Source organism: Hesperophylax consimilis, chromosome 24 (assembly GCF_061612785.1).
Source record: "Hesperophylax consimilis isolate HC1 chromosome 24, BYU_Hcon_1.0, whole genome shotgun sequence".
NCBI classification, from domain to species: Eukaryota; Metazoa; Arthropoda; class Insecta; order Trichoptera; family Limnephilidae; genus Hesperophylax; species Hesperophylax consimilis.
Window position 1 is genome coordinate 20635546 of NC_142859.1, and position 25172 is coordinate 20660717.

General features: G+C 34.0%; 1 protein-coding gene and 3 non-coding genes across 4 annotated transcripts in view; 1 reads left to right on the top strand and 3 right to left on the bottom strand.

The window, feature by feature from the left end:
* LOC149412054 (multicopper oxidase 3-like) overlaps nt 1-25172 on the top strand; it is a 128042-nt gene that overhangs the window by 15550 nt on the left and 87320 nt on the right. The gene's annotated exons all lie outside the window — the stretch shown is intronic.
* LOC149412055 (5S ribosomal RNA) lies at nt 3105-3223 on the bottom strand. Its single transcript, XR_016304754.1, has one exon. It is a non-coding gene; the product is annotated as a 5S ribosomal RNA (ribosomal RNA).
* LOC149412056 (5S ribosomal RNA) lies at nt 3547-3665 on the bottom strand. The gene has a single exon (XR_016304755.1). It is a non-coding gene; the product is annotated as a 5S ribosomal RNA (ribosomal RNA).
* LOC149412057 (5S ribosomal RNA) lies at nt 3989-4107 on the bottom strand. Its single transcript, XR_016304756.1, has one exon. It is a non-coding gene; the product is annotated as a 5S ribosomal RNA (ribosomal RNA).

Here is a 25172-nt window from a genome sequence, read left to right on the forward strand (position 1 = left end):
ATAATAGATTTCTACAATCAACATTTGCACATTATTTTGAAATACCTAAAACGTAAAACAGAGGGAATAAGAACATTTCAAATACTTAAAAAATAAAATAACCTTTAAAAAACTCGTTTCTGAAAAATAAAACAAGTTTTACTGGTGTGCAGTCGGGTGCAAGTCCCAGTATATGAATTGTAGGCAAAAATAAGGTATTCTTTCATTTGAACACAAAATTCGGCTGGGATCTACATGGAAAAGTAAAGTTAATGTCTATTTTACACAGATTTTAAACAAAATTATCTAGATAAATACCACGTTCAAAAAAATAAAGTATTTGAATTACTAATCAAATTTTAGTAACAAGATTATCCTTAATTGTCCCGCAGTCAAGTGGGGGAGTAGGTAGTACCCAAAATTACTATCCTCCTTATATTGGCTTAAATAATTGACATATCATTTTAGTATTTTACGTATTTCAATGAGTTACCTTACATGAGTTACCATTAATAAATAATTGACTGAATAATTGGGATTTCTATAGCTCAAAAGCCCATAAGACAGAAAAATCATGGGATCGTCGGAAGACCCACTTGGTTACAGAGGTTTCGATTGGCATCTTGGCCTGTCAAGAGTTAAATAGTAGGTACACATTTATTGTAATACAAAATTTCAGCCTACAGCGCTGTACACAGAAATATATTTTATCGATTAAAATCGAACTAAAAAGTAGTCGGAAATTAGAATACTCATTACCTCAACTTTGGTGACTCGCCGTTGCTCCTGGGTGGTGAATACATAAGTATGTTATAATTAGAAGTTTTTCTATCCAACTATCCCTTGACGTGTTCCAATAATCGATTTTTTGATATCGTGTATGACGTTTGTCTAGCTGGCTTGTTCTACGTGGTCTTTTGTGGGGAGAGATCATTTCATTACCCAACCGAGAGTTTTGTGCGATATCTAAGTTGTTTTTTACATCACATACTCTATAATTTAGTAATTCTTAGAAGAAAAAAAACGGTTTGGTAATCAATCAGCATGAAACAAAATGTAGTTACAATTTTTTAAAATATTAAATTATATATATCCAATTGTAACGAAATTACTCATCCCCGCCGATCACCCTATGTTTAAATATAATCCTCCCTGCAAACACGCTGCAAGAGCGGACGTAAAAAATACATTACTATTGGAGAGGGCTTCAATAATTATATGTATTTTAGTTACGCTTTGACCGTTTTGCATTACTTAATGATTGACTAACAGACAAAGATGGGCGATGTCAGGTTTAAATGGTAGGCATGACAAAATATTCACTAGAAGTTACTGGAAAGGGTGAAACGAGTATTTATTTATTTGTAAGAAACAAACAGCTTTTACATAATATACAATGATAAATATACAAGTTAACTGAAGTCAAGCCACAGAAATTTCTTATGTAAAGTTAATTGGAAATGAAGTTTTAATATCTTAAAATTAATTTTGGGTTAAAGGAAGGGGAGAGGAAGAGGAAAATAGGAAGAGGATAGGAGATGCTCTCGATACATTAAGAGACACGATCGCTCCACTATATATGCACGGAGAAAAATGAGTATTGTTAATTTATTAAGTCCCCGCATATCAAATTTCTACCGATTCATAACAAGTTTCTTGCTAGCTCCCAAAAAAATATATGTTATTTTTGAAGGTAGTATCTATACATTTGCTACGCCGAAAGGTTAATTATATGAATTCCCTCGATAGAAAAAATCGCAAATTAAGCTCCGAAAATTAATAAAAACACGTTTTGTTCTGTTATTTAATAATATGTTGTGTATCTTACAGTGTATCTTTAAATGTAACTAGAGCATTTATCGAGATATTTTTGCTCTATTTCAAACGATTCGTGTTTTATTAAATATTTTCGCTTAATTATTATCGTTTTTTAATATTAGCGCGCTCCCTAACATAATAACATTCGAATTTACATATCTTCTTTTAAAACCATCTTTGAACGCTTTACCGGGTCTTAATAATTTATTCAAATTATAAGTAATCCGGCTAAAAAGGGATTGCAGGCCCTTAACAACTGAATTAATACGTTTACTGATACACTTTTAGTAAAATACGAATATATTATCATGATATCGGAACACGTGTTCATAAAAATCGTAATATTTTAGAATTTCGTCATTATATATTTTCAATACAAATGCAGGTGCATGAACATGTGTTCCGATAAATTAGGAATTTGCTAAGAGTTTATCTTGAATCGGCCTGCAATCCGATTTAACGGTATTACCAAAAAAATTAATAGATTCAGAGTAAATTAGCAATACTCATTTTTCTCCGTGTGGGGGACCCCTTTGTGTGATATTTGATTTTTACCTTCAGGTGCGTAAAGATTAATATGCAAAATAAGATTAAAAAATTCCGAAATCAATTTAAAGGCAGACATGTTGCTTTTGTGCAGTTTTCGAACCGAAATCAGTCGCGTTTCCTGTGACTTCTGGCCTCACAAGCAACGGTCGTCACCGACTCTGAATTAAAACAATTGCCAATCACGTTAATTAGTCCGCGACTGTTTCAAGCTAATTTATGACCGCGTGTTGTTACATAAAACACTAGAAAACGTCGTCGCTACGCCAAATGTCACTACTGTCGGCGTGACTGTTAATTGATATGTCTGTAACAAGGGTACACGTTTATACAGTGAACACCGCTTATAAAGATTTTTGAAGTGAAACTTCTTTACCCGCGTCATGCAATTTCGAGTACCGGAGTAAAACCAACTCATGACCGAAACGAAAATGCGGGACCGATTAAAGTTCATTTGATCTAGTCAAAGTTTTGAAGTAAAATATAAATGCTTCTTAGCTCATCTCGACAACTGGCGTTGGTGGTGTAATGGTCAGCGTAGTTGCTTTCCAAGCAGTTGATCCGAGTTCGATTCTCGGCCATCGCACATAATTTTTTTGTTTTTAACGCCTTTTTTTTTTTCAATGGTTGACCATAATATCAATCCACTAAGTAATATTTTAGGCCTGTAGCATACTTGAAAAGTTAAAGAATGATATAAAATTTTTTATGATGTTAACGATAAAAAAATTAAAAAAAACATAAAATTACCATAAAAAATGGGCCAACGGCACGCGGTGTTCCCAAGCGGTCACCCATCCAAGTACTGACCGCGCCCAATGTTGCTTAACTTCGGTGATCGGACGAGAACCGGTGTGTTCAACATGGTATGGTCGTTGGCAAACGCTAAACAATATTAATTTCTATTCTACCTGCCAATAAATATATGAAAATTAGTATAAAAAAGCCCTAATAATACTGAAAACATTAGCAAGGTGTGTGCGACGTTGATAAAAATAATCATTACATACGCGCTTGAAAAAGATCGTAATTACATCCATAACTTTGCAGGAATTTTTTTTTTCAATGGTTGACCATAATATCAATCCACTAAGTAATATTTTAGGCCTGTAGCATACTTGAAAAGTTAAAGAATTTTATGATATTATTAATGATAGTAACGATAAAAAAATAAAAAAAAACATGAAATTACCATAAAAAATGGGCCAACGGCACGCGGTGTTCCCAAGCGGTCACCCATCCAAGTACTGACCGCGCCCAATGTTGCTTAACTTCGGTGATCGGACGAGAACCGGTGTGTTCAACATGGTATGGTCGTTGGCAAACGCTAAACAATATTAATTTCTACTCTACCTGCCAATAAATATATGAAAATTAGTATAAAAAAGCCCTAATAATACTGAAAACATTAGCAAGGTGTGTGCGACGTTGATAAAAATAATCATTACATACGCGCTTGAAAAAGATCGTAATTACATCCATAACTTTGCAGGAATTTTTTTTTTCAATGGTTGACCATAATATCAATCCACTAAGTAATATTTTAGGCCTGTAGCATACTTGAAAAGTTAAAGAATTTTATGATATTATTAATGATAGTAACGATAAAAAAATAAAAAAAAACATGAAATTACCATAAAAAATGGGCCAACGGCACGCGGTGTTCCCAAGCGGTCACCCATCCAAGTACTGACCGCGCCCAATGTTGCTTAACTTCGGTGATCGGACGAGAACCGGTGTGTTCAACATGGTATGGTCGTTGGCAAACGCTAAACAATATTAATTTCTACTCTACCTGCCAATAAATATATGAAAATTAGTATAAAAAAGCCCTAATAATAAGAGAGAAGAATACTAGAAGTTTCACTTCTGTCTTGCGTAGGCTTGACACACCCACTTTTTTTTTATCTGTACCCATAACATAACTGTGATAATTTGTGAATAATCACAAATTGGCAGTAGGTACTGTTAATTGACTCATCTATAACAAGGATAAGTACAAGAAATGACAATATGTATAACAGCAACGATATAAGACAGTGAAAAAAGATTATAACGAATTAAAACCAAAATCAGCAATACTTTAAAACAATTGTCTTTAAGTAAAGAAGGAGGAAGCGCAACACGGCATAATAACCCACACATTGATCATGGTAATGCTTTTGGCAGTGAAAATTTCAAATCACGCCCAATATAGTTCCAAAGTGGAAGATTCTCTCTATAATCGCCTTGGTGAAAGGCCACCGTTCAGGATTGAAAAATTGCTTGAAATGACTTTAGCCGTGTTTTATAGCCCCACCTTCCTCTTCCCATCTCACCGCTACCTTTAGTTTCACAACATATCCCAATTGGGGAGGTTGTAGTCTCACTGGCACCAGAGCTGTTGTTACTGCAATAAACAGAACAAGAATAAAAAATTCGCAATTAAAACTTTTTTTTTCCCGAATTTTTCTGCAATTTTCTAATTCAAGTCATCAATGTGTTATCTATGTGAGGATATTGTGTCAGCGATTTATTAGCAGCAGACGCATACCTGGAGGGATGACAAACCTAGTGCTGGCACTGTTGGTGGATGAGGTTGCGTCTCTCGCTGCAGCAGCTGGTCCAGTTTCTTCATCACCTAGGATTCTTGCTGCAGAGTCTCCATCTTCTATCTTTGTTGAACGTCACAGCGGTGATACCAAGGTCTGTTATATATGTGAGGATATTGTGTCAGCGTTTTATTAGCAGCAGACACATACCTGGAAGGATGATAAACCTAGTGCTGGCACTGTTGGTGGACGCGGTGGACTCTCTCGCTGCAGCAGTTGGTCCAGTTTCTTCACCACCTAGGATTCTTGCTGCAGAGTCTCCATCTTCTATCCTCATGTCACCTGTTTCTGTTCTTCAACTTAACTTCACTTTATTTTTGTAATATTTATATTTTTCTAATACCTGCATCAACTGTAAAGCGCCCCGATATCTCACAAAAGCGGCGCTATACAATAAAGTGGAAATCTCTGAAAAAGGCGCTATGAATGTAAACTTCTTTTTTTGAAGATCCTTACCTCGAAAACGAAGACGATCAACATCATTTGTCAATAGTAATTTTACGTCTTTGATTAATTATTAATTGATTGTTTACCGTGGAAATTAAAGCGATTAACAATTGAGACATTATTTGTTGAGTATTTTGATTGAACTCACAGGCGGTGCAGATAAGCGTCATTGACACAGTGACAATCGTTCTTTCAATTATTGCTCCATCTGTAGATCCCTTTAGAATTCAGTTTCATCACGGAATGAGATTTGTTTTACCTTGGACAAGGAACCTGCGCAAAAATATTCTTGCTTAAAAATACATATATTCACATAAAATCTATGTCATAGATCAACGAACGCTTGTTATGAATATATAAGTCTTATCGTATATAATTATACGTAGAATTTGTAAATCGTCATTTAAAAATAAAACGCCTCTTTGGAGCTGTCAGTCGCGTGTCTTAGAATTCTGAAATTTTTGTGAAGTTAACTTTGCGGTACCTATATAAATTATTTCAAAAAACCCTTGTTTTATATAAAAAAAGTTTTCTTTACGTAATCTGTTTTTGATATCCTGTTAAAGAATTAAATTTGGATTTGTTGATTTAATACCGACCCGAGTGGGATTGACCTTACTGTTAACCGACAAAACTGAGGTACGTATGACGTCATGCGTAGTCCGTCAGATTTCGATCGTTTTGGTGGGATTTGAAAAATGCGAGGCGTGAACATTATTTTAACCGTGTAAGCGACATGTGTAAAAAAATATTGATATTTAAGATAGAAGGTGAACTTTCATTTAAAAAAATTGTCTGGAATTCTTTATTGCATTATATTGCGATTTTTATCACGCGGTTGAACTTTACGTTCAAGTCAATCATATTGATACAATCGCTCAACTAAATTGTCTATTATGGAAAGAAAAATCCAAATAATCTACCAGTATTTCAATGGAAGATGCTCCAAGGAACTAGCGTCATTGGTCCCTTCGGCACCGGTGTAGTCGGGAAACACATGGTTCTGTGTTTCGTCCATCCTTACGTTGGTCTATAAATAACTCTCCTACTGTTGGTTTCTTTAGTAATATTTTCTTTTTCTTTTGTTTGAACACTTACAACATAGCCTCAAATTTAAATGCGACTCTGTCTACTAGTTATCAGTGAATATATGCGGTTGTTTTTTCATGATATTATGTAACATTATTAGTGGTGTGTTTGCACATGGTAGGTACGCGTGTAATTGCCTAATCTCAAATGCCAGACAGTATAATTGCCGCGAACATTAAACTCAGATCATAAACAATGACTTACACGAGGAGCCTTTGAGTCTCAATGTCAATTAGTTAAGTTAAGATAAACCTTTGTTAAGCCGGAAGAATTTCATTTAATTATAAGTAGGGTTTTTTTATCAGAGTTGATTAATTTTAGGCGAGCCCTCATGCACCAATTTCATTTAGTTGGCTTTTTTATTGTGTGATGCGTTGACGCCGTTGACGCCAATATGGATTGTCGTTAATAATTTTATATACATTCTTATATTAATTTTATATACATTCCTATATTAGTTTTATATATATTCTTGTATTAATTTTATATACATTCGTATATTAATTTTTCATTTACTCGAATATTTTATGTGACACGCGAAAAAAAAAAGTAATTAAATGGAATTTCCTCGACACATCTGTTTCTGCTATTTAACATGCTAAAGTTATGAAGATTTATTAAAAACACACCTGTTTCTGCTATTTAACATATAGCTATAGGTATGAAAAATTCATACGGTTTCTTTGAATGCTGCTTATCTTAGATGTTTTGTCAAATATTTTCACGACGGACCCTTCATTGAAAATTATCGATCCCTCTGACATTTGTATTTACAAAATATTCCCTTTTTAAATCTTCTTCAGCAATCTTTTTCTTCGTTTTCAACGCTTAAAACGGAGTCTTAGGGGTTGTTTTACAAAATTTGAACAGTTTATCGAATTTCAAAGTTGATTTTTAAGTTCTGTGAAGGTGAAATTTGATGAATTGTTCAACGTATGTGAAATAACCCGTCCTTAATTTATCCGTAAAAAACTGCTATTCGTTTATTTACACTGTATTATTGCACTTAAAGTAGAAACAAATTTAAATAATAAGGAAAAAATTATAGGAGAATGCCCGCCTATTTTTTACACAGGTTTTTAAGTCGGTAGGTGTATACTATCAAAATACTGGACTAAGCAATGTTTTTTGGAGAATTTTACAGAATTCGTTAGGAATATTTCATAATAGATTTAAAGTGGTCAAAAATTCAGTATAAATATGCTGATGGCCAGAATTAATGCAAAATGCAAAGCAATCCAGACAACAATGATCAAAGTTCAGAGTGCAATCAATTTGAACAAGTTCTGCTTGGTAACTATTTTTCTAGGAACACTGTATCCCGTCAAATACAAAACGAGATATTTAAATAGGTCAGTGCTTTATCAATTAAGAAAAAATTTCCAAATGGAATATTTATGCCACTTTTTATTGTTTCTTTGAATAGCTGATTTTTGGTTGATTCCAGTTCTTAATTGATTGCAAGGTTGGTGTGTTGGTCAACTTTGGAATTATCTATATGAAGGTTGTGAGAATAAAGTTCTGATGTTAATCCTGATTAGGTAGTTAGACGTGAAAATCGTAGACAAAAGTAGATGATTGCAAACGAGATAAAATCTACGAGGAATATATGAACTTGTGTAAAACCATTTACAACGGTATGCAATGTGAATATCCAAAAATAAAGCCAAGTCGAAGAAACACAAAATCGAGATACAGGTAGGTCACGTTACTAGGGGGAGAAGTTTCACGCAAGAAAATGAATGAAGAAATTAGATGCACCCCAGGAAGACAAAATAACGAACACTCATATAAAAATAAAGTTATATCTACTACAAAATCGACTCCACATGATTCATCAATGTGAAAGTTCTATTCATGTTCTGTTATTATTCCATCATGAGCCAGTTGAATATGATTTAAGATTTTCACGACCAAAAGTATATGTTTTTGGGGTGATATGCCGTGTTGCGCTAACTCCTTCTTTAGCCAACGTTACAGTGTCCATCATCAGGGCAGATGTGTGATCATCTCATCACACATCCGCCCTGATGATGGACACTGTAATGTTGTCCGAAACGTTGGCTAAAGAAGGAGTTTGCGCAACACGGCATAACACCCCAAAAACAAATAAAAAAAATGAACCAGTTGTTTCACAGAAGTGAAAAAAAATAACAGAAATACCTCAAAGTTTGAAAATTAAGTTTGAAATTTGATGAATTGTTTAAATTCGTTGAAACAACTTACCCTTGTGAATCAATTAATTGAATCGGGTCATTTCAAGAGTTGGCATAACGATTAGATGCCTTAATTTCAACTTATCAAATCCAATCTCCATATTCCTTTCCAGCCCAAATCGACAATAATAACCAGATCTTCAACAAATTACACCCTTCATATACCATACAAATGTACCTACTACCCACAGCAGACATAGATATTGATATGTACTACAAAATTCCCTGGATATACTCGGTTTACTCAAAAACGAAAGCTCGTATCAAAAAAAGTTATTCCACAAAATCGAATCAATGTAGATTTACAAATTTCCCCTCGTACTACAGATGCCCGGACGCCGCGCGCCGTATAGAATGACAACTTATTAATTAATTTTATTAATTATTTAGTTAATTCAATAAAAGCATCACTGAATGAAAAATGCGAAAATATCTCAAGGAAATTGAAGACCTTATGAATAGAACTTTATTATTATTTATGCAATGCTTATATAACCTACAGTCCTGCAATTCACTTTATTGTATTTAATTTAATATTTCGTCTAAAAATGTACTCTTTTTCTTCGTATTTCACACGGAGAAAACGTACATATAAAATATTGTCAATTTATTAAAAATCTTATCAAATTATTCATATACCATCTTTAAAACATAGATTCGCAGGCCTTTAACGAATGAATTGATAGGGTTTTTTGTAAACTATCGGTAAAACACGAATACGTTATTAGGATGTCGGAACACGTGTTCATAAAAAAATAATATTGTAGCATGAACACGTATTCCGATATATTCTGAAAAGATTATTTTTTTACTAGGAAATGGATTGCAATCACGTTTTTAATAGGATTTCAATAAATCAGCCATTTTCTCTGTGAATTTTCTCCGTGTACTGAATATATGCTTTATTAATTATTTTACTTCACATATCAAAATTAGACTACATAATATGTCAATAACATTAAAATGGAATAATTTATTGTACCTACATTCCTGTCACCATCTCAGAACAGGTCACACCTAGTGAGGAAGGCAATGTAAAGTACACAATTAAATTGTATAAAAAATGAATTATGGTACCTACCTAATATTATGGTTTTCTTTAAATTCATCTATTTGAATTTAACTTTGTTTTTCATTTCATGAATGCAAATCTTGGAAGTTAAAATTAACCCACCTAATAACCTACGTTCGAGCTGAAACTCGCGAGCTGAAACGCATTTCTCTGAAATTGGATGATATTACTGCAGATAATATACAAAATAAATTTTTGTTAAGCTTCAATCCTCAGTCAAACTAAAAAAATGCTTTTTTCTTTGAAATTGGCTACTAGCCGGTCCGAAAGATAGAGCAATTAGTTTATTAGTTAGAAAATTTAAAACAGATTTTATAATAAGTTGATTTTTTATTTGTTTAAATAAAAAAGTAAAGATGTACGGTTGTGAATAAATAACAGAAAATACGTACAAGACGATGTATGAATGTGAATAAATAACAAAAAATACGTACAAGACGGTGTATGAATTTGAATAAATAACAGAAAATGCGTACAAGACGATGTATGAATGTGAATAAATAAGGATAGAAATGGTTTTAGGTTAGTTACTAGAGATGGGTTGTTTCGCAGAATTTGAACAATTCATCAAATTTCAACGTTCATTTTCGGATTCCGTTAAATTCCTATTCATGTTCTGTTATTATATAATTATAGGGTAGTTGCTTGAAAGAACTGAAATAATAAGAGAACTTAAAACAATCTTTTACTGAACTTGAAAATTAACTTTGAAATTTGATGAATTGTTCAAATTCGCAGAAACAACCCGTCTTTAGTATCCGTGTGAAGGTTAGGTGTCAATGTTATTTGGGAGATTGACCTCGGCAGATGTTTGCGAGGTTGTCAAAAGGGTTTTTTTTGCAAAGTAATTACATTTATTAATCGCATGAGGGTCAAAGGAATTCCTAAATGAGCGAATGGAAAATTTATGAACCAACGTCAGAGTTGTTGTTTTATTACATTTAGCAGATGGCGCGAATGTATTGAGAAATAGGGTTGCCAGATGAGTTTAGAAGTAGCGTTGCCAGATGAGTTTCGGAATAGGGTTGCCAGATGAGTTTAGGAGTAGGGTTGCCAGATGAGTTTCGGAATCGGGTTGCCAGATGAGTTTAGGAATAGGGTTACCAGATGAATTTAGGAATATGGTTGCCAGATGAGTTTCGGAATAGGGTTGCCAGATGAGTTTCGGAATAGGGTTGCCAGATGAGTTTAGGAGTAGGGTTGCCAGATGAGTTTCGGAATAGGGTTGCCAGATGAGTTTAGGAATAGGGTTACCAGATGAATTTAGGAATATGGTTGCCAGATGAGTTTCGGAATAGGGTTGCCAGATGAGTTTAGGAATATGGTTGCCAAATGAGTTTCTGAATAGGGTTGCCAGATGAGATTAGTTGTGAACCTGAAAACCAAAATTCAGAATGCGTCGCGAAGGGAGAATACAAACATGTATACAATTGAGGATTGCATTCAGTAGTGACTAATAAAAAGTTGCCAAAGGCAACGAGTCTAGCAGTCCATAATGAAGTTATGAAATCAACCCTTATTTATTTATTTATTAACGCCCTATCGGGCTTTTACATGCATGGCATTACGATAGTAAACTAAAAATGAACCAGCAATTCCATGGAAAAAAACTAATGATTTAAAATGACAACAATTATACATAAATATAGACAGTAAGTATATCAACTATATTAGTAATGGCAGATCTTGCCTTTTAAAGGCAGCTTCAAGAAAGCTAAAAATGTCGATATGCGAATTGATTCTGTTCAGCAGCAAGATTGTTCTCCACACCGGCATGAACATTGGCAACTTAGTCCTGCAGGGTGAGACGAAATCTTGACTGTTGATCCCCAGACATTTGGCCCCCCGACAGTTGGCCTGCAGCACAAACATATGAATATTCATATGTCTATGGCCTGCAGACCGTTGACCCCCGAAGAGTTCAACCCTCGGACAGTTGATCCCTCTGCCAGTTGACCCCCCCGACAGTTGATCCCTCCGACAGTTGATCCCCTGAAGGATTATTTCTTCTGTACGTCCTCATTGGTAAATATGCAGAAAGGATATATGGCCGTATAGCAAATGTCGATATACTTATATTTTTAATTAAAATTAATTTTAAGCTTTTTAAAAGAAAGACAAACATTCTCGGGTTACGAATAATCTGACAATATTTGAAAATCTCTTACTACTACCACAGTAAGCGGAAAATATTGTTTGTGTACTGATGGAGGACCATCCGATGAATTGAACACACTAATAATGTATTTAAGTATCACCTAAAGGGTATGCAGATAATATTTACTGCCGTAGGTAGTCGACATACTTAGTTATCCGTTGAGTTATCAAGATATATCACAAGATTCGCTGGCAAGAATTGAAAAACACTTGCCGAGTTATTTGTTTGATCAAGTGCAAGTAGTTTATAATCTTGTTTTGTATATTTCTACTAATGTTTGTAGCCTTTTGTGGCAAAATGTTTTAAATGGTCAATGATATGAATAAAAACTTCTGCAAGAATTATACGTTTGCATAAAACTCTGCATTTTTTATTTTTGGAAAAGTATAATTTTTTTTGTTTTTTTTTATTGTATCGAAAGTGGAGAGGCAAACTCCCTGGTTACGCCAATGTTCATCAATCGTTAACACAGACCAAAGAAGACTTCTAACTTCAACTATATTCTGTTTTGTAATGCATACATTAGCTTCATGTAAATAAATCTAAATATTTGTTGTTAATTTCAACGGCAATATTATTTTATAAATAGAGTGATAAGATTCTTATGGTTACATTATTGTGTTAATTAATGGAAGCACACATTATTTATTTATAAGCAACGTTCCGTTTTAACTCGACCGTTTCGGATTTTATCTATTTGTAAATTTGTTTGTACGTTTCGTTTTCATTTCAAGACTGTGGGGGCTTACATTTTTTCAATATAATGGTAAGTACCTGTGTACGAAGAAAATATAAAAAAAGGATTGTCATCATCATTTCTTTGGACGAATTGTAATTCCTTGTATGAAAACAAAAGTTACATAAAATGTGTTGTGTACAATTAACTAGTTAGGTAGCTATTTAAGTACCTACTATATAGGTAAATAGTGGGTACTTTATCATGCCCGCTTTATAAAGGAACAAATGCGTTATAAAGGAACAGATCAGCGGTCGGCGGCTTAGCTATTATTCTAGCAGCCTCATTATCCCGCAGCCAAGTGGGGGAGTAGTTTGCACCCAAAATTACTATCCTCCTTATATTAAACAATAGAGACATAAACATTATTCACAAACCATCAGAGAAATATTCTTTTATGGAACTTTTGTATCTGGTAAGTTCGCAACTGAAAATATCAACCTTGGATAATATGCTATTGTAATTTTTGCATAGTCTGTTCAGGCAAGAATTCTGCTTAGAGTTCGTTTTGCTTTGATCAACCCTGAACAGGATTTTGTTTTGATTGTTATTGATTTCTTTAGTTTAAAAGCCCATAATACAGAAAAATGGATGGGGTCATTGGAAGACCCACTTGGTAACAGACGTTTTGTTTGGCATCTTGGCCTGTCAAGAGTTAAAAGTGTTTTTATGACTGTCATATTCCAACTTTTGTTAATGCTTGATCAAATTTTGTTAATGATAATAATCTTAATTTCTCTCTTGTTCACATAGAATATAATGATATCTTGACTGAACTAAAACTACTGGATAAAGTCAAAAGTGGTGGACCCTTCTATATTTTTGAATAATTATGCCACCAATCTAACATATCCTTTGTATTTGATTTTCAATCAATCTTTACAAAAAGGTTTTTTTCCTAATACATGGAAATTCAGTTTCCTCACCCTCATTTTCAAAAAGGTGATAAACACGAATTGGTTAACTACATAACGATATGCTTTCTATCGACAATTGCTAAAATGTTTGAAAAACTTCTTTAAAAAAAATATTTTTAGATTAAACTAAGTAATTTCTCCTAAACAACATGCTTTTACTGCCGGAAAATCTACTCTTACTAACTTGTTAATATTTCAAAACTATTAATCAGAATCAATGTCTCCTAAACATAAGGTTGTTTTAATTTATACTGATTGTAAGGCGTTCGACAACGTTGATCATGATTTATTGCTGTATAAACTTCATAAACTCGGTATAGATGGATTACTTTATCAATGGTTAAAAAGTTATTTATTGAATTGAATACTTGCTATTAAAATTGATGGCATATCGTCATATAAATTCATTGCTACAAGTGGCGTTCCGCAAGGGTCACATTTAGGACCGATCTTGTTTTTGTTATTTGTTAATGATGTTTTATATATTTTCGATGATGTTCATGTCCTAATGTTTGCAGATGATCTAAAATTATTCAAGGCGATAAGAAATGTTAATGATTGCCATATATTGTCAACTAACTTGTACAAACAGCTTATATGGTGTCAAGAAAATAACTTACAACTCAACACAATCAAATGTGAAATTATGAGGTTTTATCGAATAAGGAATCCTATAATTTTTAATTATTCTATTATTGATATATCGTGAGTTTCTGTCTCGGAAATCAATAACTTGGATTTGAGTGTATGGTTTGATATGAAACTCAGTTTTATAAAGCATATAGAAATCATATCCAATAAAGCTTTGGGCTTTATTTTAAGATTATCTAATGATTTTAACAATATCTGCACTCTAAAAACATTGTATATGTCACTAGTAAGGAGTTATATCGAGTATAATTCCACAGTTTGTTCACCAAATTATGAAGTTCATTCAGACACCATTGAAGGAATCCAAAATAAATTCTGGATTACGGCTACCTTTTATTTATAAAATTTATTGAAATTATCGGAAAGAAGAATTATTTGCGATTTGATGTGTTTGTTTAAAAATATTAATTCGTTATTGAATACCCTTGAGTTGCTACATTTAATTTCGTTCCATGTTCCTGGCAGGACAGTTACAAGACAGTAACTACCATATTATTGTAGCAATTCTTCTACAACGCGCCTATAAGAAGAATCCAAAATTTGGGAAATATATACTCCGTTTTTGTAGATTTATTTAGCTGAACAATTTCGAATTATTAATTCGCTTTAATACATTGCTCAAATAGAACTGATTCATTTGATGATAAACAAAACAGAGTTAAAACTCTGGGTGTGCAAAATGAAGTTGGTCGATGTCTGATAAATTAAAAACATTTTTTTCAAATATAATGGTAAATTTGTTGTACTCCTTTATATAAAGTCTACAACAATGTAACTACAAATTAACATGAAAAGTAATTATATGTATATAATGATATTTACTATAATATGTACTTAGGTATTACATTTCTGCATTATTTTATCTGTATTCTGTATTATGTCTGTAAAGCTCTACGGGATTTCAATGAATTATATTTAATTTTTTTAGTCATACGAGTTTCATTTTAATTAATAAGATATTAATGTCTTCCATTGACTTCAATGACAACTTTCACTCGTTTCTGAATGGAATCGTCAATTTTTTGTCAGTTTTCCGTGATCTTGTCATTCTGAAATCAGATCTGAATTACAGCTTCTTTCATCTTCTCCTGCGCATTGTTGACTTTTCTCTTTTTCTCCTGCAAAAAAACTTTGCCAGTGACTATGAGTTTCTCCAATTCCTCAGTTTGGAAAACAACGTGTCGTACCTTGTTGGCAGATGCAAACCTATTGTGGGTGCCCAGTTTTTTCAGAATTGACACATTTGTTCTTCTGGCTGTCCATGGAGTCTTGATCATTTTTCTCCAGTGCTACATTCGTGGGCATCTATCATTACGTATGGCATACGAATTCTCTAAACAAGGAGAAAACTTACTGATATGAAATACTGTTAATTTAATAAAAATCTTGTCAAATTATTCGACTGCAGGCCATTCTTACGAGTGAATTGAAAAAGTTCCTGGGGCCTACTCTGTATCATTCGGGTTAACAAACCAATAAGTTCGTGGTTTAACCTTTCCTTGCCGGTGCTGTCAACTGAGTGAACATCGTCTCTAATTAATAAAATATCTCTATAAATATACTAAACACAGAGTTAAAATTTTTGGTATTCCTCCGCAATCCATTTATTTATTGCATTAAGTAATTACAATATATAAATATTTACCGAGTGTATAGCACCGGAGGACGAGGATTTTTTTAAAACCGTAAGAGAAGGTAAAATACGGGTTTGTGATGTGGCTAAACCAGCGGCAGGAAAGTTTCGAAAGATTCAGAGTAGGCCCCAAAGTATCAAAGAATACGTGTTCATACAAATACTTGATTCACTGATATTGTCGCATTCCTTCATGATATGTATTAGGAAAAGAGCACGTGTTCTCGATATATTCTGAATGACTAATATTTTATCAGGAAGTTGGCATGCTGCCACTTTTTTAACAGGATAATGTTTCTCCGTGTAGGGTTCGGATCGGGTGAATTACCAGGCTAGTCTAAAAATTTTATCAACTTATCTATTAAATATTTGACCATAACCTTCGATATGTAACATGGAACTTAGTCTTGTTGAAAAACAATACCTCCATTTGGACAACATTTTTTAGATCTGTGCAAAATGCTCCTCCAATAATTGTTGCGCTATTTCTTGTGCCGGCTGGTAGCCAATACAAAGTTTTTTTTTTCGTTTAGCTGAGGATTGGCCCTTCCTCTCCGGGGATTGGAGTCAACCCCGCTAAATCTTCGTCGAATCTTAATTGGATAGTGCCGACATTTATTTCATATAATGTAATCAAATTTCAGAGAAACATCGTGTGTGTGTACATGAGTGCCATCAGCTGATAGATTGTCATCGACAACGAGTCTATTTGCCGAGTTTCAGCTCGATCGGATGTCGGGAAGTGGGTTAATTTCCCCTTCCGAAATTTCATTCGTTCATTTAATCAAGAAAAATCTAAATTGAAATAGATGTATTTAAAAATGGAATATAGAACGACGCAAAAGCATAAAGGAGTTTTGCAAGGATGTTCGTTTCACTTATGGTTTCGAAAAGATAACCATGTTTTAAAGGTACCTAAAATATATTTTCATTTGTACTACCAACAGCTTACATGATTATTTACGTGTTGTATATTATCCAATCTAATACAGCAATATTTGTGGTTTGTGGTCAATGGCTTATTTTTTTATTGCAAATCTTCCGATTTGTTGTTTGCGGTTCTTTTCCGACCGGAAATTTATTAATATATTATATCTCTGCGGTAAGGAATAATAGAATTCATGAGAAATCCATCGGAAGCGATCCAGGGCGCCTTTTTTAACTTTTTTTTTTTAACTATTTAACAAAAAAAAACTAACCACCACGTCGTTTCCTCGCAGGTATAGGTAGCAAGGATGGACCGCCAAAAAACTTGGTCCTGGAATACACTCCTTGTTTTATTTGCATTCGTTCATCGGAGATGTATGAGAATACACACTCTTTTGTTATTATGGTTCTTGACTCTTCGGATATGTGGTACACTTGGTCGTATTCAGTCTTCCTTGGGTACTTCCAGCTTCTTCTACCATTCACATTCGTGTCATATATTCGCATATCTTAATCTTAATCTGAATATGGTTACATTTTATTTTCATCCTTACTCTACCTCACTGTCATACATCAGGGTAGATATCTTTACTCCTTTGTCGACTGCTAGCTTCAGCTCTAGCCTCAGCTCTGTGCTCAGCTTTGGTTTCAGCCCTGGCTTCAGCCCTGGCTCAGCCCTGGCTTCAGCCCTTACTTTAGCCCTGACTTCAGCCCAGACTTCAGCCCTGACTTCAGCCCTGGCTTCAGCTCTGACCTCAGCTCTGACTTCAGCCCTATCTTCATCCCTGCTTTCAGCCCTGGCTTCAGGTCTAGGTTCAGCTTTGGGTTCACCTCTGGATTAAGCCTTAGCTTCAGTTTTAGCTATCTGTCCTTTATATTTAATCAAAAACTTAAACCAAATTTAAAATGTATAAACGAGATTTCTATCCGAAACATTTATACAGAGAGGAGTCACGGAGGTCGTCATTAATATATATGTTTGAATTTTAAAATATCACTGGGAGGATTGAGGGCTGTTAGTAAAAATCAGTAAAAAAAGGAAACAGGAAAATATCCTTTTTGGTGTGTCATTTTTGACATTTACTCGCTTATGTAGAAACATCATCGTATTTTTTTAAAAATAATTAATAAGGCAATGTAATTTTTTAATAATTCCCACCTCACGGGCTCTTTTTTGAGAAGCTAAAAAAGTAAAAATCAAAAGGCAAAGCACTTTGGAAAATTGTCAATTTATAGCAAACCTTAATTGATTGTCCCTTTAGAATCAAAAAGGAAATATAATTGTTTGTGTTTGGTAACTGGGGAAAAAAGTGATTTTGAACTAACTTGCACTATCGTCACATTACGCGTGCAAGCTAGAAAATGAATATTGATAATTTATTAAGAATCTTTTAAAATTATTTGTAATCCGGTTAAAAACGGGACCCTACTTCTTAACCAAATTAATAAACAGGTTTCCTAATACTTTTAGTAAAATACAAATATATTATGAGGATGTCGAAACAATTGTTCATTAAAATCGTAATTCGGGTGCACGAACACGTGTTCCGATATATTACCAAGTTACTAAAAGTTTTTCAGTAAACGGCCTCTAATTACGTTTTTAACCCGATTACCAATAATGTGAAGTGATTTTTAATAAATTAGCAATACTCATTCTTCTCCATGTGAGAATCAAAATGATGTGAATGCTTTGGGCCAGAAATTCTAATAGGTGTTTAAACGATTTCTGGTCGTTTAGCATCGCTTGGTAAGTGCCTGCCTAGGAACAGTTGTTTTCTGTCATGTTTAAGTATTTGCAGTCTGTACTTAAATTGAATTATAAAAAATAGCTATCACACAGAGAGCAATGCACGGTATCTCCTTGCGAGTCATATAAACCAGAGGATTTGAAGCAAGAAAAGCTGCCGGCATTACTAAAATCTCCACACAAATTGTTTTACCAAAATTAAAACAAAAATAGTTCTTATGTAATCTGCAATTCCGAGCATGAAGGACTCGGTTGTGACAATACAATGTACGTGCCAATTTTGATATTAAAAAAAAAACTTTTTAACTAACTGCACCGCGTCTAAGTGCATTAGTAATGCAATTCGGTCACTTCTGTGCTAAGGATGTTAAAAAATATGCATTTTCAACGACAAATAATTTTAAAGAAATTTGAAACTATAAATGTGTTTTATTGGTACGACCTCGGTGGCATAAAAGCATCATGCTAAGCGAGAAAACTGTCGGAAAAAGATGTCCATAGATGTGTCCGTTTGATAAATTTTCCTATATTAATAAACGGATTGTAATCTTTAGAACACAGGCGTCAGGCGGGAATTCTGTCCTTGTTCTACCGGTATTTCAATAGGAGAAGCTTCGAGGAACTATCGTCTTTGATCCGTTCGGCACCGGTGCATAGTAGTTGCCTACTCATTTCACAAGCGCGCCTCGATCGTGTGAACGATTAGATCCTATTGAAATAATCATCGTACGTAATCTTGTGTAACCTATTACCCTAGAGCCAAGGTGTTCTATGTGCTTTTGTAAACATATAAATATAAAACAAAGCAACTTATTATTATTAATTATATAAATAATGTATTAATTAAATGCACTTCAATCAATTTTCAAATAAACATATATCTTATATCGTAAGCACGAGTTTGGGCTTACACTGTTGTGCCGTTAGAGAGGTCGCAACTACGTAGAAAGATATTGAGTTAAATGATCAATTATGTGAAAAATTCCAGCACTAATTTTATTTTGAGTCTAATCAGCGCTTTAAATCATTTTTTCACCTTCCTAGGTATCTAGTACGGTCGATTGGTAAAGGTTTTATCGATAATGTCGGTAAGTTGTCATCGTTCTGGAGCATGACTGCAGATCGCCAACTAACAAATAACAGTTCAAAATAACTGTTGTGTGTTCTTAATTTATTCGACTTGAACTACTGTTGTTTGTATGTTTGCGATTTGCAGTCGTGCTCGGGAAAGATGACAAGTTATCGACACTATCGACAAATCCTTTATCGATCGACCGTGCTAGATACACACCTTAAACTAAAACTTTGGCATTCTGTTTCGTATGTCTGCTTCATTCTATTCCAATTGCTTCGTGCGTGCCCCATTTGCTCCATTCCGTTCCAACTTCTCCAATAGTGCCTGCTCCATTCGCTCAACTCTCTCCAAATTGGTCCATCATGCCAGCTTCATTTGCTCCATTCTGTTTCAACTTGTCCCTGCTCCATTCGCTCCACTCTATCCAAATTGGTCCAATCATGCCAGCTCCATTCATACCATACTGTTTCAACTTGTCCCTGCTCCATTTGCTACACTCTGTTCCATCTTGTCCTATAGTGCCTGATCCACTCTGTTCCAATCGGTCCAATCGTGCCAGCTCCATTCAGTTCCAACTTTTCTAATAGTGCCTGCTCCATTCTGTCAATTACTCCAATCGTGCTTTATTTACACCAACTCTAAGAGCATCTGCTCCCATTGAGCCTGATTCAATTGCTCCCATACACGCATATATTATACACCTAAGGGTGCTTATAAACACGCGAGCCGAACTGCCGAGCTGATCCTTGACTTGCAGGAAACGAACGAGGCAACAGCAAATGTTGCGGAAGACCGCTTGCGGTTGCTTCGTTCCCTTTTCCGTAATTCGTGGCTCGGTTCGAACGTTTTTGTAAGTATACATCTTCTGAAATTAAACAATGACATATTATAATAATTGAAATCCATTTATCTAAGATCATCGTACTATTTTTTATTACAACAAAGCAGTTACGTAATCATAAATAATTCACATTAACTAAGCTAAGTCTATGCACAAGGCCTAAGGATAATTAGCTCCTTACTGATAAGACTAGGACAATGGCAAATAACGCCTTATTAAGCGAAAGGATTCGCAGTAATTACGATGGAATGCAACAATTGAATGGTATTCTGACAAAGATCTACCAAGGCCAGATCTAAAACCCTCATCTTTCAGTAAACTCTTGATGTTATTGTATTTTTAATACTACCGTAATATTTATAAAACTATAAGCGATTTTTCATAGGGGTAACTAATTAGTACGTGGTAAAAGACATCGTTATGAAATTATTTTTATTTATTTATCAAATACAAATACCGCTAATATGGCACAACTGCACAGACCCAACGGAACTATGGCATCCACAATTCAGCGTATTAAGTAAGAGGAAAGTAATGGAAAAGATAAACATTGAGAAATTCTTGGTTATTCAGGTCTAATCACTAAACACGACAAAAGTCTTTTCGGGCAACAACGTTTCGATTCTGAATGGTTGTTTACTAAGAGTATCTACCAATAAAATATCACATCAATATCAATCACCGTCTACAGTGAAACCCCGAAACTTTCAATATTCCTTTCTAAAGCACCACCACTTGTGGAAATGTGTCGACTGCATAACTTTACAAACTGTAGTAGCAAGATTCTAAACATATTTGACTGGAGAGAACTTCACAAAATTTCTCGAATCTCTTCTTTTCACTTGACTTAACTTTACCCAAACTTTTTTGTCGCTTGTTTTTTTGTATTTTTTGTTTTATTCTGACATATTTTTGTAAACCGTTATTAGATGGGTTGTATTTATTAATCGATATTTCTTTTTAATATTTGCATGTTAACCCTCTGTTGTGTTATATGGTAACGAACCAGAGTTTTGTTAAAGCATAATTGGTAAAAAGTGTACTATCAAATTATTGCAATCTTAGATTATAACCGAGGTTACGTTTAACCTTAACAGATAAACATAGCAACGTGTTTTTATGCGATATTTCGCGAAAATGCTGGAAATTTCTAGTGAATTTCCTGCAATTCAATGTTATTAAGATATTACCATGAGGTGTTATAAACGTGACAATCGATAGAATTGATGTCGATTAGTTATACTTTATGGCTACGTGATTTAATTAAATAACAATACTTTTAGCAACTACCTGAACACAATAGATGTTTTCTCAGTCTGGCTTGTGGGTCAAAGCCAAACGTTCTCACGAGATTATGTTCAATGATTTGAAGAAATACTACATAGCTAAATTGGCTTACAGTGAAACAGATGCTGACCTTGAACACGATGATATTTATGCATAAAATAATAAATAACGTATGACCAAAATTATTTTCAACTAAAATTATATAGGTACAAGAAGGACGGAAACCTGCGCTGACGGAAACCATAAAGTCTGCAATAATTGATAGATTCAAACTGGAGTTTAGGAGCCATATTAATTAATATAAGTAAGATAGAATAAACGAATAGAAATAATGTATGTAATTAAAAACAAATTAGAAACTTAAAGCTTCGATGGCTATTTAATTTATGTTACTACTTACTGGGCACAAGAGTCCCAACTGCCCGAAGCTTGTTGGGATGTGGTATCCATATCCTCCATATGGCATCATGTTGGGTGGAAGAGGATGGCGACAAGTTCCAGAGTGGAAGATACTATCAGTATCACCCTTGTGAAAGACCTGCATTTAGAATCAAAGGTTACTTAAAATCGCTTTAGCTGTGTGTTAACCCTTCCATCACCGCTTAGATAATTATTTAAATTTTTTGATTGTTTTTTTTGCTTACTGATTTAGATTTTATTCTCACTCGGTTCTTAATTATTTAAGGTTTCAAAGGGTTAGTTTTATAAATAAGGTAGTTAATATAAATTGAAAAAAATCTTCCGAATAAAAATAAATGCCGCCGACGGGAATTGAACCCCCACCTTCTAATTGCCGGTCAGGTGCACGGAACCACCGTGTTTGCATAAAACCATGTCTTGTAAACATGTGGTTTACCTCTAATAAAAAATAATAACATTATTATTATGCTTTAACTACTCAAGACTCCGTAGTAAGCGTTCAACAAGAATAAGCATTTGAAAAGAAGGTATGTAAATACGAATGTTAGAGGGAGAGCGCTTATAATAAAAAAGGGAGAAAAAATCTCTCGACAAATGCCTAAGTTGCATTTAAAGATAGACTGATTTTTTTCATATCTATAATGTATTAAATAACACAACGAAATGTGTTATTAATAATTTTTGGAGAGTACTTTGCGATTTTTACTATCGAAGGAATTCCCTAGTACTGAAATGTTTGTCCATAAAATTTGTAATGCTTAATGCCCTAGTACTGAAATGTTTGTCCATAAAATTTGGAATGCTTAATGCCCTAGTACTGAAATGTTTGGCCATAAAATTTGGAATGCTTAATTCCCTAGTGCTGAAATGTTTCTCCATAAAATTTGGAATGCTTAATGCCCTAGTACTGAAATGTTTGTCCATAAAATTTGTAATGCTTAATGCCCTAGTACTGAAATGTTTGTCCATAAAATTTGGAATGCTTAATGCCCTAGTACTGAAATGTTTGTCCATAAAATTTGGAATGCTTAATGCCCTAGTACTGAAATATTTTTCCATAAAATTTGGAATGCTTAATGCCCTAGTACTGAAATATTTTTCCATAAAATTTGGAATGCTTAATGCCCTAGTACTGAAATGTTTGTCCGTAAATTTGTGTTATTTTGTTTTCAAATTTACTTAAATTGAAGGAGTATAAGGGGGAGGAGATGGGAAAAAGGAAATTGGGGAGGTACAGGCTATTCAGATCTGGTCAACAAACATAGCTGAAGTCGTTTCAAGCAAAGTTTCGATTCTGACTGGTATTTCACCAGGACGACACTGAAAGTATGGCCAGTAAAATAAACAAAACAATAACTTTTTAATAATATATATACGATAATAACACAAAAGGGTGAAGAGATTATTGAAAAAAATGCATGTCGTGTTATAGATCACTTATAAAACTTAAATTAACAGCGCATGAGACTTGCTCATTTACAACTAGAATAATTATATCCATAATGTTGCAGTGTTACGGTCACTGAAGGGATCAGCAGATAGAAGTGTATTATGGGCGAGTCTGGTGGGCCCAAGAAAAGTATTCTCCCTTACTCTGTTGAAAGAGATCAAACTGTTGTCAAATGTCGACATTCTTTCCTGAACGGATAATCAACTTCATTGGCCTTTTTCGGGCCTAGGAGTCAAAAGTTCTACTGTAAATTAATGGTAAATTGTATGCAGCACCGTTTAGGGAATCAATCACCTTAGAGGCGCAATTTATTTATCCTTAAATTAATTTTATCAATTGAGTTTTTTTTAAATGCTAAAATTAATTTAAGGATTTGGACCCAACGCGCACAATGATCTGTTTCCAAACTTCACAACGCACATACTGGATGGTACATCCAATCTGTTGAAGGTATCAGACTTGGCCGACCTGAGCGGTGGTTGCCTAATGAACCTTTTACACGATGCTGTTTTTAATACCGATCCCCACATGCAAATTATATCAGGACCCCACATTAAATCTATTTCTTTTACACGATCATTATATTCATACTTACGATTTCATACATATAGTTGCTATCAGAGAATTAAAAAATATTTTGGAACACTTTGAACACAACAATAAAACGAGGATCAATTTGAATAGTGTCTATCTTTGAGATTAATATGATATTTAAACTTCTTTGTCTGGAGTTTTGACTCGCCATATTGACAAAAAGGATAGAAAAAAAAAATCGTGGGTCCACGGGACCCATATGACTCTCGTGAATAGACTTTGTACTTATGTGAGAATGTAGGAAGGTACCCGAAAGTCAAAACCAAAGGTAAACTAAAGGTCAAAAACCGAGTGGCGGCTCAATAGTGAATAGGATGAGAGGAGCAGAGGGGGGAAGTATCGATGTGGGTCCCATCGAACCACGATGTCACTTAAGGGTTAAGCAATATCTTAAATAGAACACATTAATTATTTCATCATGAATTCATATTATGAAAAGACAACCCGTATGAAAACTGGACGAAAAAAAAAACTGTGTAAAACGTCCATTGTACACCATAACACAATTTTTAGCTGAACTCTTTCTATGACTCGAAACAAGTGATAGACAGAACACAATTCTAAGAATTTTCCGCTCGGTGGTTACAATAATAATAGCTTTGAAGATACCGATTGTTCAGGTCCAGATGAGTTGTTGTCCTAGTAACCGTATCGGTTAAGTGCAACAATGCACTTTGCAGTTTATTCGTATGCACTGATACTGCTAATGCTTACCGTAATGCACACTGAGAAATACATTAGTGACGCACAATTTTAGATATTATGTTTACAATTAAAAGTAATTAAAGTACTTAGTTTAATAACCTTATCTAATCTAATATGGTCAATCGTGAAAAAGTAGTTAATATAATCATAGCTCTTTTTTAATCACTATAAAATTTCCCCGGGGAATAAAAAAAATAAAAAAAATTTAGAAAAAATGCTACATGTGTCTATTATTTTGGTCACCTTCAATGTAGACCTCTTTTCCTCCCA